An 8,066-nucleotide genomic window follows, 5' to 3' on the forward strand; every position below is an offset into this window, starting at 1 on the left:
GCGGAGCGGCTGGGCCCGTGAGCCATGGCCGCTGAGCCTGCGCGTCCGGAGCCTGTGCTCCGCAACGGGAGAGGCCACAACAGTGAGGGGCCCGCGTACCGCAAAAAAAAAAAAAAAAAAAAAGCATATGAGGGATTGAAAAGTGCAGGTTGGCCTGAAAGTTCCCACAACAAGGGAGAAAGCATGTCAGGGTGACTGACGGGGCATTATCCTTAGACCATATTCTCACAGGATTCTATGTTAAGGGCTCCACACGATAGAGGAAAAATCACCTCAAATAACATAAAAATCTGATGTGACTCTCAAGAAACCTGTATTGATGGTGGTTTTTTAGCATCATTCTCCAAATGGAAAAAAAAAAAAAAAAAAAAAAAAGACTACAAAAGTTTCTCTCAGCTGTGCCCCTTGAGGGTCATACCCAGGGGCAGGACATCACTCCTCATTTCTGTGAGGCGAGTTTTTCTCCTCTGCAGACCAGCTACCCTCCTAGCCCACTGGGGTGCTTGTGCCCCGAAAGAGAAGGGATAAAAAGAGCTCAATTTTATGTATCGAATTGCAGTGAACAGTGAGAGGGCCCTCTGTGAAAATCAAGTGATGGCATTAACCAGTACTGCCTTGGGGAGCCCCGGAAGGGGACAGAGATGCTAGGCCTGTCACTGAGCAGTTTGCTAAGTGTCCTGCTGAGAAGGAAAATGGAAGTAAGACGCTCTTCCATAGAGCCCAGCAAAGCGCCCGGGATGTGCAGGACCAGGCCCACAGCTCTCTGACCTAAATACACACACATAAAGTCATTCTGAATCTTCAGTGGTCAGTATCGATTACCCTGCTACACCGTCATCTAATTTTGACTCAGGTGATCTTACCAGTTCACAGTCCCACAACCGCTTGACCTTCCTAATGGGTCTTATACTTCACCTTTGAGAGCAGTCATCTGGAACAGAAGTGTTTTTCAGTCATAGAGATCCACACCCTCTTATTCTCCTGCAGCCGGTGACAGGGCGGACCAGACAGAGTGAGATGGAAGGAGGGGGCCGGAAGAGTCCTGACGTTCAGAATCATGTCATTGCCTTCCCTGTGGCCTCCCCTCACTTCCATGGGGGAGGGGAGGGTGACAGAAAACGCTCCTGTGAACTCAGATGAAATGAGGAGGAGGAGCGATACGATGTTCCTTTGTTGAAAGAACGCTTTGAAGTCCCACTTTGTTTGTGTTTCCTTCTCCAAGACCATTCTTCGTAATATCACCACTACCTTTGCCTGGAGGATTAAATGAAATGCCACTTGCACCACTGTACTTGGCATAGAATAAGCTCTCAAGAAATGCTTCCTGTTGTTGCTATTATCCTTCCCTTGTATTGTTGACATTTCTTTCCTTCGCTTTCTGGAAACCCCAAGCGGGAAGCCTTTGTGAAGAAGTAGTGGTTGTTGCAGTATGAGCTGAAATGGCCAAGGAATCCACTCCTCATTCGTCTAAGAATTGTAGGGCTCCTGTCTCCTCTGGCCCATCAGTGCAGGTTGATGATCTGTATATCTATGACGTGTGCGTTGCATACGTGTGTGTGTGCGTGCACGTCCAGGTATAATTGATTATTTGATGGGTAGGCGCTCTTGTTCTAGTCTTACCCTCAGGACGGTGTCCATCGTTCACTTGCTCGGGTGAGATCTGTGTGGTCTCCCTCAGTAAGGAGGGAATTCACACACCTGGTCTCTGGTCCTTAGATGATGGGGCCTTCCGGAAGGGATTCGGTCGAGGGGAATTCCATTTCATCTCAGACTGATACCTTTATTTTAGAAGATAAGAAATAAGGTATTTCCCTCACAGAGGAAATATACAGGGTCTCGGTCTCTCCCAGACAGCCCTTCACCTCCTGGTCAGAATGCTCAGTGGAGCTGTCACATTCTTTCCTCACGCCTGAAAATATAGCAAAAAGTGTTCTGACTAAAACTCCTGGGTGCCAGGGATTGGACCGAATATTCTTTCTGTCCCAGTGAGGCTGAGAGGATACTTAGACTTTTTAATCCAGAGAGCAAATTACTGCTATATACTGGAATTCCATATCCTTGGGGCTTTAAGGAGAAAACAAAATAATGAGAGGTTTGCCCTCTAAGTATCCACCAGGGCCTTGTACCTGCACCAACTGCCAGAAGGCTCATGATCCTGGAGCTGCCGCCAGACCCCGATGCTGAGGTTCTCCTGCCCAGCGGCCTGGGGCACCTGCTCTGGTTAATCACTGTCAGGGGGAATGCCGCATTAAAGCAGGGGACTCGGCCTGGCCTTCGCAACACAGGAGGTTTGCTGACTCTGGTGAAAGAGCTTTTTAAAAATTCCACTTAGCACAACACAGTTTCCTTGAGATCAGACAGCATCACTATTATTACCACTACTGTTTTTAAGGTAACACTTAGATTCTGCCTTCCCCTGTGCTGACGGGAGGAAGGAAAACAGGCTCAGTCCAGCCTGTAACAGAGCTGTTTTTCTTAGGAGCTCCCCAAAGGCCACAGCTGGGTATATGAATGATCAGAAATGGAAGGGGAGACAGGAACTGATTTAAATTAGGCTGGGCATGTAAATTGCACATGGGTCCCTAAAACTGCATATCCCCAAACAGGCCATTTTCCAGTTAAAATACTGTTTCTGCTCTTGAGAATGATATCTGCATATTTCTTTTTCTTCTCTGCCTCTTCTAAACCACTCACTCTCATTAGCTCAGCTTTCCTGTATCAGAAATATATGACCAAGTCAGAAAGATGCATTCAGAGGGAGGCAGGGCCGGGATGGTCAGAGGACATGGCTTCTTGAAGCTTTGCTGAGTCAAAACTCATGCCTTGGGCACGGGGCAGGTAAGCTCTTCCACACAGGCAACACTATCTTGAAAATGGTTTCTGATCAATATCTAGAATCTCTCACATCAGCCCAGAGCCCTTCAAGGTCACTCACTGATCCTAAGCAGCGAGGAAGTCACATTTGAACAGCAGCAGATGAATATTTTCAGTCTTACCGTCAAGAGGAGGGAGTCCTCTGCTCTTCCCCCAGTTTATATATCGTCTAAGAGATTGAGACCCAGTTCTGCAAGTGTGTCTGGCTCCCGCCTCTACATACCGGCAGCCTCTGCCCAAAACCCACGAAGTGGAAGATTTGATTCTGAAACCAGACTCGATGTAACGTGGCCACAGAGACTGGAGTTTTTTAGAAAGAGCTGCCATTTTTGGCAGGACACCGTGTTTGGTAACAGGCTTGGGTGCTCGTGAAGTGTTCATTTCCCACCAAAGGGGCAAACCATTTGCATTTGTATACTAGAAGCATACCTCTGAAACACAAACTATCTTGTCAGTTCCAAGGAGATTCAAATCAGCCTTAATTGAAGAGCATTCTTTCCCAGATGACAGCTAGCTAGGCAGTAAGGTTGGAGAAAATGTTCCAAGTAGTGTTTGTAAGATTGCCCACCTGAATAATCTTTAATAGTATGTATATTCTGGTGTTCTCCTAAATAGCCACCTGTCACAGTATGTTAATGAGTGAATGAGTTTTCTGTTGCTTAGACAGGCTTTCGTGAATGTGTTTTCTAGACATCACAGCACCTCTGGAAAGCATAAGGCATATGAAACTTCGGAGGTAACGAGACTTCCATCTGGCTGTGTGAAAAGTAGAAAGGAAGCTGCTCGTTCACAGCAAGAGAAATTGACAAGGTCACCAGGGACCCAGTGACTGCTCGGCTAAGTCACTGTTTTTCACAAACCCAGCACTGTCTAGGGACTAGGCAGAACGGGGAGTGGCCAGGGCACAAAAGAAATCTAAGAAAGGACCCTGCTCTCAAAAAGCTTGTAGTCTAAATGAGGAAATGGTATATTGATGAACTAACTTGAGAATCAGATGTGAACTAATGAAGTGCTAAATTTGGCAGGCAGATAGATACTGAGTGAAATAGGAGTTGGAGAAGGGGGACGTACATACGGGTCATGACCACCAGGCGGTGCCCTTGAGTCCGTGTTCATTCTGTTTTCCTCTGGGGCACTTTAGCTGTCCTTGCTGCATGTCTCCCCTTTCTCCTCTTTCTCGCCTTCCTTCCTTCTCTCACCTTCCATCCAGATCCTTCCTTTTCTCCTTCTAATTCTTTCCTTCTATTTATCTTCTTCCCTCTTTCCTGTTCTTTTCCTCGTACCTCCTTGCCTTCCTCCCTGTTCCTCTTCCTTCCAGTCCTTTCCTTCTCTTTTCCTAAGTCCTCACTTCTGTTTATCTTCTTTCCTTTTTCCTCTCAAACCTCCTCCTCTGTGTCCTTCCTCCCTCCCCACCTATGTTCTGTATCTCTCTCTGCAGATGTTTATTGCAAGGTGTCTGTGTGCTCTGCCCAGGGATATAAGGATGAACAAGATTTAAATGTGCGCTAAAGGCTAACCGTCAGTTTATCCTATGGAAGGAAATCTGGTTTTGCAGTTGGCTTCTCTGACTCTCCAGCCTTGACAAAGCCTATGTCGGTGTCTTTTCAGTCCCCCAAACAGGAACTGCTCTCCACTTGCCTCCCTTGCCTGACTGATACGGGGCACGGAGCCGACCACCCGCATAACGATTGATTTATGCCGGCTCGTGTCAATTTATACACGTGCTTAGTGGCCTGGCAAGGAGGCAATGGGCTTGAGCTAGAGTCAGCAAATCAGAAAATAAGTCAAATTACAAATTACCTCTGTGGTATTGCCACCACATAAGCCCCTTAGTTACACGGAGCCTTTATTCCTTCTCATCTTTCCTTTTCTTTCTAATTAGAGCAAACCAATCCTTTCTAAAAGAATAAATGTTAGAAAATTTTAAACAGAATAGGAGTGGAGGGATCCACTGACCATATCAAAGACTAAAAAGACACAGACCACCAGTTTCTTAGAATAAAAGCCAGCTGGGTAAGAGGGTCATAAAAGCATCATGTTTATGAGAGTCCTCCCCAGTTTCTACAGCACCAATACATGGTATATGGGAAAATGAGATTTCATAGTCACGGCACGTTTCTGATCTATATCGTAATGCCACGCGGGACTCTCTTAGCCACGTGTATCTGATTCGCCTAATAGTATCCTTGTGAGAGAGCGCATCCAGTGCTGCGAAAGCAGGGCTGGATTCAGCATCAGAAACCCTGCACTGAGCTCTAGCCCCTCCACTCACCAGCTGGGCCAGCAGCAGCCCTTCCCTGGACGCGGTGTTCCATCTGTGACAAACAGGAGCTTAGAGAGGATCCCTGACCTCAGAAGGGATATGGGGAAGGGAATCCTGCCACACCTGGTGGGGAAACGGATTCCTCTCACTCGGAGCTCAGCCAGTGAGTGCTGGATGCTTTGTTTATGTGATGACTCCATGATGCTTTCAGGTCTCAAGACCAATGGTCTCGAAATGATTGGTGGGAAGAGAAAGGGTATGGTGAAGGCAGCATCACAAGAGCTGACACATTTTTATAAGGAAGAGAAGAAAACAGAATTAAAGTAAATGAAGGTATTTGTAAAGTAAAAATTCTTTGGCCATAGGGTAAAACAGAAGGACAAATTGAATTTTCTCTCGACTTTGTCGTGGAGATCCCAAAATGTCACATGTCATATAGGTTATTTTGTCAGGGTAGGGAAAAGGTTTAGAAACCATCAAACTAACACGAAAGCAGTTTCTCCTTCATTTTTCTTCTCATATGAGATAGAAACATCTTTAGGGAAATGCTCTAGAATTTAGCTGAGCGCCTTATTAAATGGATTTTTTTTTTTCATCAGGCTCCTTTTATTGGTTCCCCAATAGAGTTCTCTCTTGGTATCTGCAGGGGATTGGTTCCAGGAACCCCTGTGACTACCAAAATCCATAGATGCTCAAGTCCTTTATATAAAATGCCTTGGTATTTGCATATAACCTATACATCCTCCCTATACTTTAAATCATCTCTAGATTATTTACAATAATATCTCATGGTGGTTTTGTTGGCATTTCCCTGATGATTAGTGATGTTAAGCAACTTTTCATGTACCTATGGGCCGTATGTCTTCTTTGGAAAATGTCTATTCAGATCCTCTGCCCATTTTTTGATTGGATTATTTGTATTTTTGCTATTGAGCTTATGAGTTCTTTATATAATTTGAATATTAACCCTTTATCAGACATATGCTTTGCAAATATTTTCTCACATTCGGTAGATTGTCTTTTCATTTTGTGGATGGTTTCCTTTGCTGTACAGAAGCTTTTTATTTTTTTTTAATGGATAGTTTAGATGGGATTTCATTTGAGGGGGACTGCTCCGTAATTGTGACACATCCCTGTCCACATTATTTACACCTTCATGGCAGAATCAGGCTGTTACCTTGTACTAGCAACAGCAACTGAGAGTTCACTACTTCTGAGGACACCAATTTTCATTATGCTCATTTCTGGGTAAGTGGTTATTCAAACTAAATAATTATGAGAATTTCAAATCCTAGTTTCACTACTTCTTAGCTGTGTGACCTTGGACAACTTATTTAACATCTCTGTAACCTTAGTTTCACTGTCTATAAAATGGGGTTTTTTATGGGCTATAATGTGTGTTAAATGACTTAATATATGAAGAGCATTCACAGCAGTATCTGGCACACAGTAAGTGCTACTAAGTGTTGGTTGCCATTTGTTTTGTGCTTACAAGTGCACAAAAGACCTATTACATTCTCTCAGTTTGAGATCTTTGCCACAACCTAGTGGACAGATGAATTTTAAATGGCTTGCCCAAAGACCGGTGCTAATATATGGTAGGGCCAGCACTCAAATCCAAGTCCTTAGAGCATCTGATGAGCTTCTTTCCAATTCCCTTGTCTTGCAAATGAGAAAATACCCAGAGAGATTAAGTGACTTAAGCAAGATGGTGAAGCTGGTTAATGGTCATTCCATGACTGGAATGTGATCTTTTGCCTCTACGTTTCTTTCTTCCAGCAAGTGAAAGGTTTATTTGCTTGTTTAATGAACTTTTTGATGAGATAATACACTTACTTAAAGCATGTACGCTGTGCCTGGCCCACAGCGAGGACTCAGGAAGTGGTGGCTACCTATTTATTTCCTGCTGCATGCCTTCTCTGCTTCCTTTGTGGTTGAAGTCTAGGCTCAGGTCAAAAGCCACCATGGAACACAAGATGTTGCTACTTTTCAGTACAGGCGAGCGAGCCAAGATTCCGCACGATTTGCTTGCAAATTTTTGGTGAATGGTTCAGGAGGGGGATGCCCAAGCATTAGCATATGACTGTGTATGGGCTGGTTGAGTTGGGAACTTTCAGGGTTTTTTTTTTTTGCTGTTGATGTTGATATCACCCTAAAACAGTATTCATCACAGAGGAGCTCTGCCCTCCTGTACAGGGACACCTCCCCCATGGTCCCCACCCGTAAGCACAGAGGCAATGACCAAATGGATTATTTCTAATTCCCACTCCACAGTCCCTAAGCACTCTGGACCTCAGTTTCCTCACTTGTAAATTATTCCCTCTCTTGTAAGAGCGTGGTGAGAATTTTAAAAAGTGTGTTCAGAAGAGTTTGGCAAGGAAAAGTCTCGCAGTGGTTGTGAGATGTTACACTTCTTAGTCAGCTGCAGGACCGCTAGGTGGGATGGCCTGACCTAACCCCAGCTGGCCTCCTACAAAGCCATTAGCTTTAGATCAGATCTTTATTTTCCCCTCGAGAATCCAGCTTTTTCTCCCCTTCCTAATGAACAGTACCAGGCTTCTTCCCCACTTTTCCAAAAAGAAGGCGATAGCTGTGCTGGAAACAAGTGTGTGTGGGATGGCTGTTCCTTCCATCTGTCCGTTTCTCTATGGCCTCTGCTTGATCTGGAAAAAGACTGCTCATCCCAGGGGTATCACTTGAATTTGACTGGGGACTGGAACCTACTGTAGATGACCGGTACTGTCCTCCAAAAGAAAAAAGGGAGCTTGTGAAGAGAATACCTTGACTTCACAAAGCTTAAGGAAAACTGCCTTCTGGACCAACTGAAAACTGGGTTTGACCACACACTTCTCTGTACTTGTTTTCTTTTTGTTTTGTTTTTTTTTTTTTGGTGGTACGCGGGCCTCTCACTGTTGTGGCCTCTCCCGTT

The 8,066-nt window shown here is 44.9% G+C and overlaps 1 protein-coding gene across 16 annotated transcripts in view; it reads left to right on the top strand.

The window, feature by feature from the left end:
* ENOX1 (ecto-NOX disulfide-thiol exchanger 1) overlaps nucleotides 1-8,066 on the top strand; it is a 657,005-nt gene that overhangs the window by 625,309 nt on the left and 23,630 nt on the right. The gene's annotated exons all lie outside the window — the stretch shown is intronic.

This window comes from Physeter macrocephalus, chromosome 13 (genome assembly GCF_002837175.3).
Source record: "Physeter macrocephalus isolate SW-GA chromosome 13, ASM283717v5, whole genome shotgun sequence".
NCBI classification, from domain to species: domain Eukaryota; kingdom Metazoa; phylum Chordata; class Mammalia; order Artiodactyla; family Physeteridae; genus Physeter; species Physeter macrocephalus.